Here is a 22,318-nt window from a genome sequence, read left to right as displayed (position 1 = left end):
AAAATCTTAACAAGAATAAGTAAATAGGCATCAATATTATAAGTTGTTCTTTGATTTCTGTATTACTCATCATGAGAACTTGAGTTTGGATCCCTAGAAAAACTGGATGTAGCTCTGCCCCATAGTGATTCCAGAGAGACTCTATACTTTAAAAATTAGAGGTTCTGGTGAGATGACTCAGTAAAGAAATATACATGTCATCAAGCCTGATAACTCATACCACATGGTTGAAGGAGAGAATCAACTCTTCAAAGTTATCCTATGGCCTCTGCACACAGGCTGTGACACACATGTACCTACATTCACACTCATCCAACACACACACACACACACACACACACACACACACACACACACACACATACTAAATAATAAATAAATGTACTTTTAAAATTTAAGGTGAAAAATGATTGACTCTCTGTTGTTGAGTTTTTGCTATTTTCAGGGGTCTACCACCCAGCTCCCAAATAAATCACACACAGAAGCTTATTCTTAACTATAAATGCCTGGCCTTATCTTGGCTTTTTTCTTGCCAGATTTTCTTAACTTTAAATTATCCCATCTACCTTTTGTCTCTAGACTTTTTTTTTTCCTTTTCTTACTTTTGTAATCTACTTTTACTCCATGGCTGGCTGTGTGGCTGTGTGACTGGCCCCTAGCGTCCTCCTCTCCTTGTTTTCTTGTTCTTTCTTTTTTTTCTCCCAAATTTCTCTTTCTATTTATTCTTTCTGCCTGCCAACCCCCCTTATCCTTTCTGCATTGCTATTGACTGTTCATTCCAATTTGCCTTGCTATTGGCTGTTCAGCTCTTTATTAGAACATCGGGTATTTTAGAATCACAGGCAAAGAATCATAGCTTCCCCAAGTTAAACAAATGCAGCATAAGGGAATGCAACACATCTTTGGATCATTAAACAAATGTTCCACAGCATAAACAAATGTAACACATCTTAAAATAATATTCTGCAACACTCTCAATGTCAACCTCTGGCTCACACATGCATACATGTGTACCTACATGTACACATGAACATGTATACCACGCAAACACTACACAGTCACTAAAAAAAGTAGTTTTTTATATTAGTTCAATTGCTTAGCTCATTGAGCCTTCTAGAATTCCACTTTGTTTACTGTGCTGGGAATATTATCGAAATTGAACTATATATATATATATATATATATATATATATATATATATATAATTCTGAATATATTGAATCTTTTTTCTATTGACTTGAAATACCATCTTCATCAGCTAAATAACATCTTCATAAGATAAATTCTTACCTGAGTCCCTATCTGGACTGGTAATTTTATTCCATTGATTTAGTCACAGCTATAATGCACTGGACAGGCTTTGCTTCCTTCCTTCTCTTCTTTTCCTCCTTCTGCAATGCTTCCTTCTTTTCCTTCTCAGAAGAACAGTGGTATTTAATCTCTTCCTTGTCCATAGGACATGCCTCCCTCTTCATCTCCACAATCAAAACAATGGAATTTCTGAAGAGATTTTACTTCTGGCTCAGTTTGCTGCCATCTGCTGGATTTTTATCAAGATCCTTCTTAGAATCTTTTTTTCTGGTGGCACATACACCTTCCTTCAGGATAGGAGTTGGGGGCCTGGTGTAGCTAGAGTTTTCCTGCCTGGCCCACAGTCAGGACAAATCTCTCTCACCTGCCAGTTCCACAGCCTCTCAGACTGAACCAAGTAAACACAGAGATTTATATTGCTTACAAACTATATAGCCGTGGCAGGCTTCTTGCTAACTGTTCTTATATCTTAAATTAACCCATTTCTATAAATCTATACCTTGCCATGTGGCTCGTGGCTTAGCGGCATCTTCACATGCGGCTTGTCATGGTGGCAGCTGGCAGTGTCTCCTTCTGCCTTCCTGTTCTTTCTTTTCTCCTCTTTGTTAGTCCTGCCTATACTTCCTGCCTAGCCACTGGCCAATCAGTGTTTTATTTATTGACCAGTCAGAGCAACACATTTGCCATACAGAACATCCCACAGCAGCCTGGCCTCTGGTCTCATCAATGCTGGTCACAGCTATGGGGCCTATCACCCTCAGTCTTTGTCAATGTCATTGTCTCCTATCACCACTGAAGGCTGTGTAGATGGCTGGGCAAACACTTGCCTGAGGGTAATGCTGCCCCGAAGGCCATACACCATCAGAGTGGATTGTGGTACCACCGGGGGCCTAGGAAACAACAGCTGAGGGTCATGTCAAGGTCCATGGCTCTACTGCAATCAGGAACTGTGTTGATGTCTCTGGCTCCTGTTACCATCAAAGGCAGTGTAAAAACTGGGATTGGACCAAAACCTGAGACCATGTTGGTGTCTGAAGGCCAAGGTGACACCTGGGCCTGAGCTACAGCCTGGGGCCATATTGGGCTCCTTGGCCCTGCTGCAGCCATTATTTGTATTGATATCACTGACTCCTGGTATCTTTGAAGGCCAGACCAATGCCTGAGATCTGGACCTCTACCTGGGGTCATGCTGTTGCCTGAGGGCTACCTTGAAGCTGGAGCAATGCTGATCTGAGTGGTCTGAGCAGCCACCTGAGGCCATAGTGACATTCAGGCCCAGGATGTTGCCAAGGACCATGTCTGGATTCATGGTTCTACTGCAACCTGGCTTTGTGGTCATTTCCATGGCCCACATTGTCACCAAAGGCCACTAGAACCCCCACCTGTGGCCATATTGGAGTCTGAGAGACATGTGGCAACCAGGACCATACCAATCTCAGTTGCCTGAGCTGCCACTTGTGGCTATGGTGTTTTTCAGGCTCAAATTCCTCCTGAGGGCCATGTCTGTGTCCGTGATGCCACCACAGTCAGGGTCTTCATCAATATTCTGTTATCACCCAAGGCAATGCAGATACTTGATGTCCAGATGATATCTGAGGACATCTTGGTGACTGAGGGTCATGCTGCCTTCTGGACCATGCAGATCAGGGTAGCCAGTGTTGACACCCAAGGCTGTATTGGTGCCTGGGCCCAAGCTGTGGCTGGGGACCTTTTCTGTGTCTGTAGCCCTGCCATAGCCAGAGTCTGTGTTGAGGTCTGTGGCATCTGTTGCCATTGGGGACTGAGACTGCCTGGGTTTGGAACCACCACATGGGACCATTGTGGACACTGGGAATCACACTGTTGCTGGTCCCATCCAGAACTGAGAGGTCTGTGCTGCCACCCAGAGCCATGGTGACATCTGGCCCAAGCTGCTACCAATGACCACGTCAGGGTCTGTGGTTCTACAGTAGCTAGTGTCTCTGTAAATGTCCCATTGCCCATTTTACCCAGGGGCCCATGCAAACCATGTGTTGAACCATGTGTTGAAGTATGAGGGCTGTCTTACCCCCTCACTGTCCTGGAGTGACTTCCACCCCCACCCCACTCACAAGAGAACTAACAAGAGAGTCTTACAAGCCCTGGGATAATGGACCTTGATGACCCATAGCATCAGAAACCTGGCCCTACCCTAGTAGGAGAGCTGACCCCTCACACTTGGGAAAGCTTGACTCATTGGGAGTAGTCCCAATGGCCTGGAATGACCAACACAGCTGCCACCCAGATACACATCCAGGGCCTGAGTTGGCATTATCCAACATCTACTTCATCTATGACCTCCTGGACTGTGTGAAGGGATTGCTCTTGTGGAACCATAGTTGCAGAATCTCCATGACTGTGGTGAACAACAGAATATCAGAGAGGAATGGCGGTGGGGGTTAAGTATTGATGGTGTACTAAAGCCAGAGACCTTAACCCTGACCAACAACTCATTACACATTGAACATTTGCAAGTATAACTGTTTGGACAAAAGATTATACACAACAGCTCCCATTGCCACTAAGATGAATGGAGAGGTGGGAAGATGGAGGAGTGATGTGTTTTTATCTTCATTTAATTCTTTTTAAAATTATTATTTACTTTTATCTTATTTTTATTTCTTTTTAGCCTTCCTTTGGTGGCTACTACAAGAGTGAGGGGCAGATATAGAGGGACTGGGAGATGAGTGGAATTGGCATACACTATGTGAAATATCCAAAGAGTCAATAAAAATGGAAAAAGAAAAAGAAAACAGTCACAGATGCAATATTAAACAATGAGATAAAAACAAACAAACAAACAAACAAATCCCCAAACCAAAGAACCAAACTATGGAAACTCAAAACTTTCTCATTAAAATGTAAAAACACCAAATCAAGAAATGGAAGATACAACTTGCCTTGAATGCTTAATACAGTCCATTTTGAAAGTGAATGTGTTGTGGAAATTCCCAAGCTGGATGCACAATAGGATGGATTTTACCTAACTGTGAGGGTAGTCCATGTCCTAGTCAACCAAAACATGGGAATGGAAGGTCTCTGGTCATTTGCAATTTAAGGACTTGGAAACTTATGTATAAAAGGGGGAAACTGTTCATTTCACACCAATCACATTCATTTTTGAAGAAGTTTTTTTTTCTATGAGGGTTCTAAGGGAAAATAAAGAGGGACAACTGAATTGAACATGAGAGTCTAAATTTCAGATTCTGGAAGAGAGACATCATCAATTGGAGGTGAAGGACTGGGTTTTTCCATAGACAAAAAAAAAAAAAGCTATTTTCTGCATCCACTAACTGAAGACTAAAAAAAAAAGTCTTTTCTAGTTCTGGAATTTCTGGGACTGTAGTCATTAATGATCACATCTGAAGCATTATTCTAATTAGTCTATTCAATAGAAACCAGGAGTCAAATACTGAGGCAAAAGCTTAAAGATCAGAGAAGCAGAGGACCAGCCTCCAGAGACTTCTTACCTTTGAATACTTGGACCAAAAGAGATGAGATACTGTCTCTACTCCACCTTATCACTTTCTGTTTCTGCCCAGCCTTATTACTTCCTGTCTCATGTCTGTACAAACCTCCAGACCTCTATGGTAACTAGTGTCTATCTCCACCCTGTGATCTCCATGCAAGCTTTATTTGTTGGAACACAAACACAACATTTCCCCCTGCTTGTCTAAATAAAAAGCAAAGATTTTAACTAACATAGAAAAGCTATATACAATAAGTACAATAACTTACAAATATATATATATATATATATATATATATATATATATATAGGCAATAATTACATTAACAATGTCTAGTCTATTAGCATTTGATAAGTTCAGAGAAAATACTCCATTATCTATTCTATCTTGGTGAGTCCAAAATGTTGTATTTAATTCACTTTCTATCCTAAGTTGGATTACTAACCCAAAACTATCTTTTTATGACTCTCAAACTTACACACTTTACACCTCTTTAGTGAATTTCTTTTCTGAATCTGGTAACAAGGAAAACTATATCTAGTCTTCAACTCTATTAGAGACTGAAAAGGATATAATATTACCTGAGTAAACAGGAAATGCAAAGCAAACAACTTCTAAAAATAAAAAATGACAGTAACAGATGGCTGCCTGGCCAGTCACCTAAGGTTCCTCTGCAATGTTGGGGCATCCATCTTTGGTCTACAGGCCTAGAATATCTGACAGACTTTTCTGTGAAGCAAGATTTTTGAAGGACTGTCCCACCTTATCTTTGCAAATTTCAGTATCTTTGCAACTTTCTTTTCTGTCCTGCGTGTCCAATTTGGACAGCATATTGTCAGCAGTCCAGGCAAGGGCAGTTTCTTACCCAGTGGCTAACTTTTGCCACAAAGAAAGTAAACTCCATAAGGAGTTTCTTCAATGCCCATCATCTTCTTTGAACTAGATTGATGCTACTAGGAGCAAACATGTCTCACTGTCATAAAAAAAAAAACAAAAAACCTTATGTTGTTAAAAAATCTTAAGTGTCATATTCTGTAGCTCTCTGAAGTATTTGAAGACCATCTGCCTACCTAAAATACATGTCTGCTTGACCTTGAAAACATACATAACATAAGTATAAGTTTGATTCTAATAGGTGACTACTAAACTGCGTTTCTTTATTATCCTAAATACTTTGTAATAATAACTTTCAAGGACAAGAAATTAACATTATATTGTTAGTTGAGCAGTATAGGTACAATACCTTGAATAAGAGTAGAAACATATGTACAGTTTATTCTAACAATAATAACCTTAAATTTGTATCAATATACAAAAATCCATATCAGTGTAAAATATTTAAAAATAGTAGTTTTTTTTTTTGGCTTAAAAGTAGATTCAATAATCTACCTTTTTGCCCTATCATTTCTATAGCATATATACAGTATAACAAAAATAACCTCAATTTTTTTTCAATGTACAAAAATCTAAGCCAACATAAAATATTTAAAACTGGTAATAATCAACCCTTTTATCCTGTGTCTATATCTCCCCTTTTCTTTTTAGAACAAGATCCCTAAATCTAATCTCCTTTGTTCAGCTTTTTTCCTGACCACTACCAATAACAACTTGTAACCCTAAATCACCCTAAATGATGACAAATGTGCATAACCGACTGAATGACCCAAACCCACCCCCCCACCCCCCCGCCTCTTGGGAATGTGGGTGTTGTATTCTTAAAATTATTTCCTGCTGTCTGGTAGCAACAGCATCTTCAGGGAATCCTGAGAAAAATTGGGATAATTGGGAAAGTGCAGGGATTGTCTCAAGTCCTGGCTAGAGTAGTCTGTAAGGCAGGGTCATCTCAGTCAGCCACCTTGAAATTGTCCTGAGCATTGTACAGTCCAAAGATGATCTTTAGGTGGTGTTTGTCAATGATTAGTGGCATTATCATAGCCCAAGTGGAATCATCATTGTGGGGCCCCATCCTCCTTTTGGAGACTTCAAAGGTCACTGGTAGGCATGGTCATGATTGAATGCACAAAACTTAACATTTTAAATGTCATATGCAGCAGATCAAAGAGGATAAAGGACCATAATTTGTTATATACATACAGTGTACAAAAATTTAATTTCTAGTTACCTGATAGAGACTCAAACCTGAAATCATATGGAGGAAGCAAGATTAAGCTCTTTTCTAGAATTAGTTAGTACTCTATAAGACCATTAATATCATCACAAAAAGTTTAATATATATATACATACATATATGTATATATATCTTATAACTTTTGATATAATACTCATGCCTTAAGAAAAGTTTTAAAGATTCAAAATAAAACCAATTATGGGATTAGTAGCAATGGAATAGTCCTTTAATTTTGGTTTTTCTTCTGTTTTATATCAGGTGGCTCTTCTGAAATAAGACAGAGATTTTGGATTTTCCTTTTAACAAGAATGCTTGGGTTTAGAGAAGGAGAGAGCCACACTCCAACTCCAAAGCCAGATTTAAATTTTAATTGAACTTGGAATATAGAAATACCACTTGCATTATGTGTCTATAGAGAACAACAGAAACAAACATTTGAGAAGATTTATGAAATTTTATCCTGTTGGAAATGTGATATACCAATAGGCCAATTTATTTCTTTTCTTTGGACATTTTCTCTGGATGATTCATCCTTTTTCTTCAGATGTCTCATTTATCCAGTGGTCTTCAGATTCCTTAGCTGGTTGCCTTCATTCTCCTGGAAAGACAAAAACAAAACCTTACCCAAACCCTAACTTTGGGGACTTTCCCTTTTGTCAAGTTACATCTGATCAAATGAAAATTTGTTAGCCTTGTAAGTTAGTTTAGATTGAATGGTCACATTAGTTGATGAACTGTCACCTCTTCTAATCAAGAGGTCTCTCTTGTTCAAATCTAATCTTTCTCAATTTTGATATTATCCATAGCTTTTCTTCTTTTGTGGAAACAAAAGCAAAACCTCTTCCCCAATGTAACACATATCCTTCCATTCTGAAGTCAATACATCTATAAAGTATACAGGCTGATTTAATTCAGCAATTTTTTCTATTTATCCATTATCTCTCTGCAGCTGTCATTTCTTTCTCATTAGCATTTAGAAAATTTGAAGTTAATAAAGCATTATGGAATCTATCTCTGGGGTCTTTATTACCCCTTCCTGTTCATTAAGCATATCTTTTAGAGTTTGATTAGGTCTTTCTATAACTCCTTGCCATGTAGGATTTTGTAGTATATCTGTAATATGCTTTATGTTATAATATGCAAAAAAGAACTTTCATTTTACTAGAGACATATGCTGGAGAATTTTCAGTCTTAATTTCTATAGGTATCCCCTTGATGGCATAACTTCTAATAAATGTGTGATTACAGAATCATCCTTTTCAAAACTCAAATCAGTTACCCTTTGAAATCCTGAATGTACATCTATGGTGTCGTGTACATATTTTAATTTTCCAAACTCTGCAAAATGAAACAAATGTGTTTGTCAGATTTCCTTTCTTTAAGCACCCTTTGGGTTACTTCCTGCAGGTAGTGAAGTTTGATTATATGAGAAACAAGTAGAAATTTTTCTTATAATTTCCTTGGCTTGTTGCCAAGTGATGAAAAAATTCTCTTCAAACCCTTGTTTTTGACATGGTGTTTTTTATGAGATTCTGGAGCCTTCAGCACATTTCCTACTAACAACTATTCATTTCATCATTACCTTGTGCTCAAGGGCCTGGTAGACCTATATGGGATCTAATATGTGTTATATATAAGGGATGATTTCTTTTTTTGTTTTTTTGGTGGTTGTTTTTGTTTTGTTTTGTTTTGTTTTGTTTTGTTTTGTTTTTGTTTTTCAATACAGGATTTCTCTGTGTAGTATTGGTGTCTGTCCTGGATCTTACTCTGTAGATAAGGCTGGCCTCAAACTCAAAGAGATCTACCTGGCTCTGTCTCCTGAGTGCTAGGATTATAGGCATGTGCCACCGCCACCCATCATAAGGTATGATTTCTGTCTCTGATTATTTCTTGTAACTGAATAAATAATAAAGTCAATTCTGTATCATCTGGAATAAAATCAGAAGTTGCAATATGTAATACAACTCTTTCTGCATATTGAGAGCCAGTAACTATATAAAGAGGTTCTAGAAAATCAAATAATACCAATATAATAGTATATAAATCTATAAATCTGACTCTGAATAGAATCATAAAGGCTTTGAGCCATTTTATTCAGATTTCCTGATTTATAACCTGTCTTTCCTGATTTGTTTGTATCAGGATAGAATATAGGGCCTCCAGAAATTGGTGTTCCCCATACAATGCCAGGAAGGATCCAGTTAGCTCTCTTTATGAAGTGAATTCTCTTGCTTTAAGGATATTTGTTGTTAATTGCTCTCAAAAAATTACTGCAGGCTCTTTGCAATGTTCATTTTTTGCCCATAAAGAGAACATTTCAGCATTAGTATAAGGTACTACAACTTCTGCTGGGTCCATTTCTGTCAGTTGATGAAGTCTTAATTTTTCTTTTAGAAACAACTCAGAAACCTTTTCCACATATTTCTTTAATTGTTTACTCTGTTTATGTGATAAAAATATACATTCTAAGATAACATCTTCCCTCTGCATTAAAATTCCTGTAGGGGAATGCATAGAGGATAAAATAACCAGTATGCGATCAAGCTCTAGATACAAACATCCAAATGTGCATCCTGTAATTGCTTTTCCACCAAAGTCAATTCTCTTTCACCTTTAGCTGACAATTCTATTGGACTATTTAAAGCTTTGTCACCTTTTAGGCTTTGAAACAAATTACTCAGTTCTTGAGTTCTTACTCCAAGAGTGGGCTATAGATATATAATGTCTCTCAGAAATTTTTGAAAGTCATTAAAATTCCACAATTGATCTCTCCTGATTTGTATCTTTTGGGGTTGAATTATTTGTAGACCAGTTTTATATCCTAAATAATTAATAGAATGTCATCTTAGTATTTCTTTCAGGAGCAATTTTTAATCCCTAACAAGACAAAATTTTCTTCACTTCTTCAAACATTCACTCTAAAGTACCTACATTTGAATCAGCTATAAATCATTAATGAAATGTTAAATTATAGATTGAGGAAACTCTACATGAATTATTTCTAAAGGCTGTTGTACAAAATATTGGCACAGGGTGGGGCTGTTTAACATCCCATGTAGGAGAACCTTTCATTAATATCTCTTAACAGGCTGCGAATTGTTATAAATAGGCTCTGTGAATGCAAATTTTCTCTATCCTTTTCTTGTAAAAGTATAATGAAGAAACAGTCTTTTAAATCAATAACTATAATAGACTGTTTTTAGGTAATAGTGAAGGCAGGAGAATTACAGGTTGTAAAGGTCCCACTGACTAAATTACCTTATTAACTGATCTTAGATCTGTTACCACTCTTGATTTTCCAGATTTCTTTTTAATAACAAATCCAGGAGAAATCCAAGGATTGGTCGATTTCTCAATATGTTGAGCATTTAGCTGCTTCTGTGTCAGCTCTTCTAAGGCCTGTAATTTTTCTGATGTCAAAGGCCATTGTTCCATCAAGACAGGTTTGTTAGTCAACCATTTTAAAGGTAGGACTGTTGGTACCTTTGAAAGATCAATAGCTGTTGTGGCCTATTTTTGTACAACCTGAATGGTTGGTGACTATTCTTTATAATACCTTTTAATATTCTTCCCAGAATCATACATTAGTTTATGGTGTGTTTCTAAGATTGGAGGAATGTTAATCTGGGTGTTCCATTGCTGTAACAAATCATGTCCCTATAAATTCATTGCTATATTAGACACATTTGGTTTTAATTTTCCTCTCTTTCCTTCTGGCCCTATACATTCTATCCATCTCATGCTTTGTTTTTCTTTTTCTTTTTTTTTTTCGAGACAGGGTTTCTCTGTGTAGCTTTGTGCCTTTTCTGAATCTCGTTCTGTAGCCCAGGCTAGCCCCAAACTCACAAAGATCCGCCTGCCTCTGTCTCCCAAGTGCTGGGATTAAAGGCGTGCGCCACTACCGCCTGACATGCTTTGTTTTAACTGAGATAAAGTTCCAATCCCTAAAAGCTGAACATTTACTTTCTGAAGCTGCCAATTTGAATGCCAATATTCTGGGGACAACTTTTCTGCCCCTGTGTCTATAAGACCTTCAATTAACATGTCATTCATACCTTTAGCTTTAGTTTTTAATGATTTATAGAATTCTGCCAAAATAGTTGCTTATGGTTTCTCCCAAAATTTTTCTTTTATCTTCTAAAGCTATTCTATCATTTAGAGAAGTATGTTTTTTTTTTTTTTTTTTTTTTTTTACAATAGTCATTAGGTCCTTTAATTATTCTGGGGAGGAGTGTCCTCCATGGTGACTGGGAATGACTGAACCAAATTTGACATGGGCCTTTGAGAGACCCCAAAGATGTTTCCTGATGGCAAAGAGTTACTCTGTCTGTCCCTTGTTGACCTGCATTCATTGGTCCTTGCTTGCCACAATTAAAACACTTGACATTTTTATTTTTCTTTAAGCCACTAGAAATCACCTGTCCTATCCAAGCATCATCATGGTTATGAAATTCAATATTGACTGTATCTCAGATCTATTCCTCTATGGGTGCTGATCTTGCCTTTAAAGACCTAATTATCCTTTTGCATTGTGAATTAGCATTTTCAAAAGCCAAAGATTCAACTATTATTTCTCTAGTTTCTGAATTTGGTATCATTCTATTTACAGCTGAAATCAGTCTTTGTAAAAAAAAAAAAATCAGTGAAGTTTTCTTTTGGGCCTTGTATAACTTTAGTAAATGACTCAGCTATCTTTCTGACTTCCTCAATTCTCTCCCAAGCACTTCATGGCATAAAGGCAGGATGTGGTTATCATATTGAGTATCTTTGTACATCAGCATAAGCACCTTCTCCAAAAAGTTTGAGTTGGGAAATTTCAATATGTCTAGCCCTACTTTTTGTTCAATGGTCCTAACTTCATCTTTCCAACAGGTCAACCACTATAATTGAGAACTAGGTTCAATACTGCTGTAAACAAGTCTCTCCTGTCTTGTGGAACAATTCTATTACTAGCCTACCATGATTTTAACATTTGCTTCACAAAAGGTGAATGTATAACATATGAGATTACCACTTCTTTAAATATTCTCAAATCTAACATTTCCATAGGAGTCCAGTCAGCTCTTGCATAGCCTTGGAGATACCTGCCATTTGGCAGTTGTTTCTGTAAGCTGACTGGATAAATTAAGGTTGGGTTTTTGAAAATCTTGGACTATTTCTAATTTTATACTGTAATGGTGAGATTGGTTCTCCTTTAAATTCCTCTTTCTAGTCTGAATATCTCTATGGTCTGTTTTAATAAGTTTTTCTAAGACTTGTGTCTTGGTACTCATATCAACCAACAGTTTAAGGATAGAACAATAATTATCAAAATCATAATTAACAATATGTCAATCTCAGTTGATTATCCCTTCATTTAATTGATCCATTTTTAAACCATCCATTGTGTAATTATACAGAGACATAACTCCCTCCATCTTAATGGTGTTTCTCATTTTTAATGTGGGGAAAAATCTCTCTCTCTTTTTTAAATGAATTCCCTCTTTCAAGAATTCCCAGTTGTCTCACCAAATCTGCTGCTGATGATGGTGAAGATGACAGTGAAATGTAAGGCTGAGTGCTGCTGTGTAAAACAGTAGAAGCCTGAGTATGTGTCAAGGCAGCTACCTATTATGGCAGCAACCTAAGGAGGAGGTCCAGGGAAAGCCCACAACCCGCTGGGAGAGGGAGTCAGCTGTCTGAAAAACACATATAGATGATTGTAGGGAAGAAGAAGCACGTGTGGCAGGAGCTGTCTGAAGGCAGAGCTGGCCAGTGATGAGGGGCTAACTCCGATGGCATTTGGAACCCAAGTGCCTGTGGAGTTTGCTGAAGAAGGGTTGCAAACAGAAAAATCCCAGACTCATTCAGAAGACTTGGGGGAAAAAAGGAAAACCTAGCTGGTAAGTTGATGACACTCACAGGAGCTCCTGTGTGCAGCTCTGGCATGCTCTGATGGCTGCAAAGCCATGGCCAAGGTTTTTTTTTTTTTTTTTTTTTTTATGAATTCATGCCCCATGTTGGGCACCAGATGAAGTGTGATCCTCATTAGTCTTATCAATAAAAACCAGGAGTCAGATATTGGGATAAAAGATGAAAGATCAGAGAAGCCTAGGAGTAGCCACCAGAGAATTTTTACCTCTCCAAATCCTCAGACCAAAAGGTCTGAGATCTTGTCTCTACCCTGACTTATCACTTCCTGTCTCTGTTCAGCCTTATCACTTCCTACCTCCTGTCTATACAGACTTACAGACCTCTAAAGTAAACTAGTGGCTAGCTCCACTCTGTGATCTCTAGACAAGCTTTGTCAGAACACAAACCAAATATCACACAACAGCTATCCCTGAATGTGGTGTATCTACCTTAATATTCTTTAATAACTTTTTTTTTAGTTCAGAGTTTTTAAAAAATAGGAAACTCGTTTCTCCTTACAAAAGTAAAAATAATTTAATTCATGAGTGCCTGTGAGAAGGGGTTTCATAAATAACCTCAATAATAAAATGACAATTATCATCTTTCTATTAAAAAAAGTGTCTAAAAAAATCCCCATTTTCCTTTGATTTCTCCTTTTCTTTTTCATCCCTATTTCTCTTTTTCCTCTTTTGTTAACTGAACAGAAAATTTCCCTGGTTGACAGTGAATGGATCTCATTGCTGTAAAATGACTACTTTTCACAGTCCCAGAGATGTAAATGAACCATTTTAGAAGGATAAGAATCTGATTTGGGCAAGTAGTTAAGTGATGAGGTATAATTAAGCATTTAAGTTTTCCATACTCTGCATAGTACGCTAAAGAAAGTGAAGTTCAAAGAATTGTTTTTGGTCAGAGCAGATAGGAAAGCAGTTCTCTGGGATGCTCAAATGGGTGTGGCTGTGATGATGATGGCTGCCATGGTGATGGTGATGAGTACTGGATAATGGTTAAAAGAAGTATAGAGGGAAGAAGAGGTAAGGAGATGAGAAAGAGGATTTGCTATAAGCCTTAAATTGTAGTTTATTTAGAATGTAAAGACACATTTCTAATTTATTTTTAAGCCAATTAACATTGAGCATCTTTAGAAACACACTAGCACATACTTCATAAGTGTTCTGTGCCAAGCATGTCTGTAAAGTTAGTCACTGTCTTCCTGAAGTGACTTTTGGAGATGAGGGCTGTTGGTATGATGGATTTCTCATTTTTTCTCACCTTCCCTCTTCTCCCACCTCCTTTCATTATCTTCTATGTTCAAACTGAGAATTACACTATTGGGTCCTTTGGTTCTCAGGTCTTTAGACTTGAACTCATTGTTCTGACTAAATATATGACAGAAACAACTTGAGAAAGAAAGGGCCTGTTTGGCTCAAGGTTTCACATGGTTTATTCCATCATGGTGGGAACTAGGGTGGGGTGGAGCAATTCACACCATGGTGGGCCAGTAAGGAAAGGGTGTATTCTGAATTCATCTGGCTTTCTCCTTTTTATTAAGTCTCTATGCCTATCCCATAGGATGGCTTCATTCCACATTCAGGGCAATTCTTCTTCTCAGCAAACCATCTCTGTCTATACCCTCTATACCTATCCCATAGGATGGCTTCATCCCACATCAGGGCAATTCCTCCTCTCAGCAAACCCTCTCTGACTATACCCTCGTAGATATAACCACAGTATCTCCTAGGTGATTGCAAATCAAGTCAATATTATTCATCACAGATCTATACCACTATCTTTCCTGGGTCTCTGTATTACAAATGGCAGGTCAGGAGGCTTCTTGTTTCCCATAATTCCTTCATGTCTATCTGTTAACCAATCATTCTGTCCATCTGTCTATCATTTCTCTATATATAATCTATCATCTATCTATAATCTATCTATCTATAATCTATCATTATCTATCTATCTATCTATCTATCTATCTATCTATCTATCTGTCTATCTATCCATTATGTTTTATCAGTTCAGTTTCTCTGGAGAACTCTAAATTAATTCACTCACCCAAACAGCTTTGCATGAAACATGGCAGTCTTTGACAGAGACTGTATTAATTTTAAGGAGTAGAACAAAATAGTTTTGTCCTCAGGGACCTTTCTTCATTTATCCCTACATGTGGTGTGCTTCTTCATGCTCATATCTTTTAAAAATTGCTTTATATTTATGTATTTATCTTATTTTTCAAGATTTTAATTCTTATTTTACACTTGTAGATTGGTGTAATTCTGTGTCTTTGACTCCTACAATTAAAATCAGAATCATTGATAAACAGGTAAAGATAATGTACAGCTGTGTCTTTGGATAATGGAGAAGAATGTATTTAATGATTGGTATGTGCTAAGCAATTTACCATATTGCTTCATTTAAACTTAAAAGCAAGCCAGATTGCATCATTTTCATTCTAAATAAAGAAGACTTCATGGTTTGCAGCATTTTCATGGAATCTTAGAGACTGTTTATAGTTGATAGAATTGGTATTCTGGGCAGCAGCCAGGGCCACCAGAATGATGTGTATAGAAGGAAGGCCAGGTTGGAGGAGACTCTCTAGCTGTGTCATGAAAAGCATGTCTCTTCTGACCTTGTCCCCCTTTTCTAAATTTATAAGTTCTGAAGTAGAAGAGAAAAGACTTTGGGAAGAACAGACTACTGTCTTCGCATGCTTGAAGCAGTATCATATGAATGTGGAATCATTCTGAGTACACTAGAGGATGACTGGAAGGGTATGATGGTTTGAATGAAGAATGGCACTCAGAGGAGGCTCCTTATACTTGAATGCTTGGTCTCTAGTTGGTGAAACTGTTTGGGAAGAAGGAGGATGTGTGGCCCTGTTGAGGGAGGTGTGTCACTGGAGGTGGGCTTTGAGATCAAAGACTATCATTTCCATAGTTCTCTCTCTCTCTCTCTCTCTCTCTCTCTCTCTCTCTCTCTCTCTCTCTCTCTCTCTCTCTGCCTTATGGCTGCCATAAGCTATCAGCTACTACTCTAAAATCATACTTGTCTGACTGCTGCCATATTCCTCACAATAATGGTCATGGACCTCTGAAACTATAAGCCCAATAAATTCTTTCTTCTGTAAGTTGTCCTAGTCATGGTGTCTTAGCACAGCAGTAGAAAAGTAACTAAGACAGATGTTAAGAATAAAATGGAACTTGTAACAAGGACAGCTGTTTATTACTTTTCTGTTGCTGTAATAAAATACAATCAACAGCAACTTATAGAAGAAAGAGTTTATTTTTATTTGTTCTAGAAGGAGAGACCACAGTAGTGGAGGAGGCATGGCAGCATGTGGCCAGAACATAAAGCTGAGATGTCGTTCACCTCCAAATGTAGGAAGCAGAGAGAGTGAACTGGAAGTGGGGTGATGTTATAAAACTCTCACTGACCATCCCTGTGATGTACTTTCTTTAGCAAAGCCACACATCCTAAAGGTTCCTTAACCTCTACAATCATCACCAACTGGGAACCAAGTATTCAAATACATAGCCTATGGGGGACATTTCTCATTCAAACTACTACAGCTACCCGTGAGCAAGATTGTTTTTTATTAGCATGGTTTAAGCAAGGGTTCCATGAAAGCAGATAAGAAATAAACACCTTTGTGGGAATATTCTAGATCCAGTGGATTTTTTTTCCTGGAGTCCTTCACAATTAAGAACTTTGAGAGCTGGGCATGATGACACACACCTGTAATCCCAGCATCAAGGAGGCTGGGAGGGTTGGAGACCAGAATGGACTACATAGTGACACACTATCTCAAAAACATATTAAGAGTTGGAGATGTAGCTCAATAATAGCATGCTTGCCTACCATATACAATGCTCTGGATTCAGGTTCTGGCATTAGAAATTAATTAACTAAGCCAGGCAGTGGTGATGCATAGAAGCAGAAGTAGCTGATCTCTGAGTTTGAGCCCAGCCTGGTATACAGAGCAAGTTCCAGGACAGCCAGGGCTACACAGAGAAACCCTGTCTTGAAAAAGATTAATTAGTTAAAAAATAGTAAGTAATTTATATCACCAGGAAGATAAGGCAGATGTGTCCAACACAGTACAATTAAGGGTAGGTTATAGTCAATGAAGAGGTCACTGCTGGAGTCTGTGTTTCTGTGGGTCAATCAAAGCATGCCCAAATTCAATTCATAATCTTCTCCCTGGATTACTTATTTATGCTCATGCGTTATTCCTCACTACACTACTGTAAAAACTTATTCATGATAATGGTCTTATTTTCTATACTTAAGCATTTAATTCTTCCAGCTTAGAAACCAAAGGCTCTGGATTCATTTTCCTCATGGCTACTGAAATGCTTTTCTGGATCCCAGAGATGGTACATGTGAGGAGGCTCTTGAAGGTTTTTTTCTGGTTTGTAATTTAAAAAGTATTTATTTATTTTTAATTTATTTGATGCATGTGTATGCCTACAGGAGTCCATGCAGTCTAGAAGGGAGCATTGGATCTCCCAAAACTGGAGTTGCAGGTGGTTATGATTAACAATGTGGCTGCTTGCAACTGAACTCGTGTCTTCTTCATGAGCAGCAAATGCCCTTAGCCACTGAGCTCTAGAGGAACAGAACCCATAGGATCAATGTTTATATTAAAAAAAGGATTTCTTAGATTGGCTTGCATGATATGGTCTGGATAGTCCAACAGTGGCTGTTTTTCATCAGAGAAGCTGAGAATCTGGTAGATGCTTACCCAGGAGGCCATCTCAGCAGTCTCAGTCTGGTGGAGAAGGCCTAGAGGATTACTGGAGAGCTGCTGATTTTCAGTCCACATTCAAAGTCTAAAGAAGCTGTCTCTGATATCAGCAAAGGCATTAAGCGAAAACAGCAACATGAACCTCCAAAGAGGAGTAAATTAAGCACTTTCCTCCATTTCCTTTTATCTGGCCTTGTACATGTAACCAACCATCTTAATAAATAAGAAACACAGAGCCAATACAGAGATGAAAGCCAAGAGGTCAGAGCAATAGCTAAGAGCTAAAAACCTTACTGTCGATGTTGTCCTACCTCTCTCAAAGAGACCCACTTCCCGTGTGTCTGCCTTTTTATAGAGTTTCTGTTCTGCCTCTCATTGGTTGTAAACCCAACCACATGACCTCCTAGTCACTGCCTGTCTGTACAGACCTCCAGGTCTTCTATGGTTGGTATTGAGATTAAAGGTGTATGTCTCCATGCTGGCTGTATCCTTGAACACACAGAGATCCGCTTAGCTCTGCCTCCCAAGAGCTGGGATTAAAGGCGTGCACCACCACCACCACCACCACCACCACCACCACTACCACCACCACCACCCAGCTTCTGCTAAGGCTTGCTATTAGCTCTGACCCCCAGGCAACTTTATTTATTAACATACAATTCACATTTTAGTACAAATAAAATATCACCATATGGTCTGCCACCAATATTTAAGATAGGTCTTCATATCAAATAATCTGATCAAGAAAGTCCTACACAGGAGCACCTAAGAGCTTACATTTTAATTGATTCCAGATCCAGGTAAACTGATGACCCAGATTAACCATCTCAGTTGTCATGTGTGCTAATCATCTTTGGAATATGGTGTATGGTCCTGAATCCCACTGTGAAACTGCTATGCAAAATGGATGGTTGGGTCACCTATAAGAAGCTGTTACCTATCTTGGGCCCCTACAGCATCTGCCATTGCTGGCTTGCTACTGTAGTCTCAATCCATACCATTCAAAATGGTTTGGAACAAATGTTTTGAGAACGAGTGTTTATTTCTGATGGAACCATAAATGGGGACTTGTTCTCACTGCAGTAAATGGGACTTTAAAGAGAAGGGCTTTGAGATTCATAGTCTAATCCCTCTGGCAACAAGTCAGCCTTGCAGCCTTGAACAAAGGTGTTCCAATTGATAGAATTTATGAGTGACACAGAAGAGGAAGGAAGGGAAGAGACAATGAAAACTAACTAGGTGACAGGGAGGAGGAGGGATCAGGGTCAGCTGGCTTCTTCTTTTTGGAGGACTTTTTCAGGCCAGGGAAAAAATGCCACAAATTCTCCCTTTGAGAGTCACACTTGTATTTGCTTTGGGTTGTTTTTTGTTGTTGTTGTTGTTGTTTGTTTGTTTGTTTTCTTCTGAGTGTGTTATGTTTCAGAGCGATAGACTTTCAGTAGTTTGGTGTCTCTGTCCTTTATTTATCATGGTTCCTCACCCCTATCCTACTGTTCCCTCACTCACATGTACAAAGACCCATCTTCAACTCCTGAAAGATGGCTGGAACTCTTCAGTGAGATGTGTAGTAGGGAGTTAGTGTGTTCTTGACTTGCAAGCAAACTGTGTAGGCAATACATTGAATGACACTCAGCTTAGGGTAAGAATACCTGATGGCATGATTTGGTCTGTTCTGGTAACTTCTGCCCTTGACTCTAGATCTGAGGTAGTGTGGTGGTAAACATGGCTTCCATTCTGAATCCTATACAATTTGTGACAATAATACTCATGAAAGTAGTCCCTTCAGAAAAGTGGTGAATTGGGCCAGGGTAGGCAAGCATATCTCTCATTTTAGAAATAATCTTTTCCCCTTTTCTCTCTTTGCCTCATGCTACTTTCCCAGCTTCTTTCATTTATTTATTTATTCTAATTTTTTATTTTAGAGACAGGGTTTCTCTGTGTAGCAGCCCTGGCCGTCCTGGAACTTGTTCTGTAGACCAGACTGTCCTCAAACTCACAGAGATCTGCCTGCCTCTCCCTCCCAACTGCTGGGATAAAATGGCATGCACTACCACACCCAGGTCCTTCCCAGGTTCTTGTTTCTTTCACTAGATTTATTAAAAGGTGAATAACTAAAATATGTCACTTTTCCATTCATGAGTCTCCTAAGTGTTAAGGCAGCTGATCCTGGATGACTGACAGAGAAAGACAATCTGGAGGGGTAAGGAGTGTGTTTAAACAGAGGTTCAGGGCCATCAGGAGTGGTAGCCAACACTTAAGTAAGATATTGGTAACAAAAAAGAAATATGGACCCAGTGTAGCCAAACATCTTTTTTGCAATTAGAAGACAGAAATTTAGACTAGGTCCTTTTTCTTTTGTTGTATTTTATGTCTAGGTCTGGCTGAGTAGCTCTGATTGGCCTTGAGCTCTTTAAAAAATTATTTGTATGTGTATTTGTGTTTTGCCTGCTTATATATCTGTGTACCACATGCATGCCCAGTGTGCATATGAAGGCTAGAAGAGAGCATCAAATCCCATGGAACAGGAGTTACAGACAGTTGTGACCCACTACATGGGTGCTAGGAATTGAACTCATGTCCTGTGGAAAACCAGCCAGTGCTCTTAACCACTGAGCCATTGCTCCAGTTTCTGGCTTTGAACTCAGTATCCTCTTGACTCAGCCTTACAAGTGCTAGGATAACAGGTGTATGTTAAAGTATTAATTAGGGTTTCTACCACTGCTATAAAACACCAAGACCCAAAAGCAAGTTGGGGAGAAAGGAGTTTATTTATTTACACTTACATGTTGCTGTTCATCACTGAAGGTGGTCAGGATAGGAAGTCAAACAGGGCAAGCTCCTGGAGGCAGAAGCTGATGCCAAGGCCTTGGAGGGGTGCTGTTTACTGGCTTGCTTCTTATGGTTTGCTCAGCCTGTTTCCTTATAGAATACAGGACCACCAGCCCAGGAATAGCATCATCTACCATGCGCTGGGTCCTCCCTCATTGATCACTAATTGAGAAAATACCTTACAAGCAGTATCTCATGGAGACATTTTCTCAACTGAGGCTCCTTCCTCTTTGATGACTCTGGCTTGTGTCAAGTTGACGGACAAAACCATTCAATATAGTTGCCTATGTTTCAGTTTCTCAAAGTGAAGTTAAAACATTTATTTAGTTTATATTATTTTGTGAGTATGTACCAGCATGTATGTACCATGAGTGTACAGGTGCCCAAGGAAGCCAGAAGAAGGCATAGGATTCCTTAGAACTGGAGTTACAGGTGGTTGTGAGCCACTATGTGGGTGCTAGGAACTGAACCCAGATCTTCTTGCAAGAGCAGCAAGTGTTCTTAACTGCTGAGCTTTGGCTCCAGCCCCAGCATTTTGACTTTTTTTTTTTAGCCATCCAGAGTCTGAATTTTAGAGCTCATGCGTTTCAGACAAGAGCATCCAAGGTGATACAGATGACATCTGTGAAACAGTCCATCCAGATCCGGCTGCTCAGTCAAGGCTCTCCTGAGCTCCTTCCTGCAAAGTGCACATGATTACCAGAAATAGTTAAGTGCATCCAGGTTGTATTTATAACACACATTAGCTTCATTTTAGAACATAAATAATTCCTTCCAGTGCCAGAGGCAAAAAATCCATTTCAGTTGATCTGCTGAGATGGGGAGTGTGACCTGTGCAAGAAAAGACTTGTTTATAAAGCCTTGCTTTCCCAAAGCATCTCATATATTTGAGAGTTAATTGTTCCACTGAGGCTTTCTTAGATTTTTATTTCATCTGAAAATAACCAAGGAGAGCAAAGAAGTCTGGGTCTCAAGCCACAAGCCAATGAAGATAGTGTGTGGGTTTGTCAGCATGGTGATGGCTCAATATCCAGAGGTGGAAATAGCTTCTTTAAGACTTGGCCTCCTCCAGGTAGGTGGGGGGTGTTCTGATTCTGTGGGGATTCCTACCCAGGAAGCTCAGTGCTCCATAAACATGCCTCTTTGCTTAACACAGCCATGAAAGGGATAGATAGGGCTGACTTTGTAAACACATTTCGCTCATGGCTAGGCCATTCTAAAAGATAGTAAATGTCTCTGTGTTCAGCATACATACAGAGCTGGCTGAAGAATTTCAGTAACCATACCAGGCAAAGGGCACAGCTAAAAGGACTAGACAGATGCAGCTGCCACATTGTTCAAGAGAGAAAATGTTTTGCTTGCTTCTACCATGCTGGAGGGCTAGGGCCACTCCTCATTGCTCAGGTCCTGAGTGGAGAGTTTCATTTGCATGTTAAAGGAATTGATTTATTTCTACATGTAAAAATGGCCAACATATACTAAAACTACAAATTGAAACTAATCTTCTGTCATGGGAGTCTACATAGCCCTTCTGTTGACATGAATAAGGTTGAATTCTTTAGAACACCATACCTGGCTTGTTTCTCATTGCCATTTCTGCTTACTAACCAGCTAATAGATCTTAATGTGTTCTGATATGCTGCTGTCTTCAGTTCAACACAGCAATAGATAGTTTATGTCAGGCAACAAGGTTGGATTCATACTTCCTAAGTCTTAACTCCTTTCCATATTTAAACTATTTGCAATGAGTAATTTAATCTATACACCAACACTTATTCTCCCAGTGTTGCCATATGGCTGACGGATCCAGGCTTCCAGTCTGTCCATCATTGCAGGACATAGGCACTAGTGTCAACTTCATTAAAGTCAGATTCTCTTTGGTAGGTATCATCTGTCTGAATAATTACTGTGTATTTGTTC

This window comes from Peromyscus maniculatus, chromosome 1, assembly GCF_049852395.1.
Source record: "Peromyscus maniculatus bairdii isolate BWxNUB_F1_BW_parent chromosome 1, HU_Pman_BW_mat_3.1, whole genome shotgun sequence".
Classification (NCBI taxonomy): domain Eukaryota; kingdom Metazoa; phylum Chordata; class Mammalia; order Rodentia; family Cricetidae; genus Peromyscus; species Peromyscus maniculatus.
The sequence above is the reverse complement of the archived record's forward strand: the minus strand, read 5'-3'. Positions refer to the sequence as shown.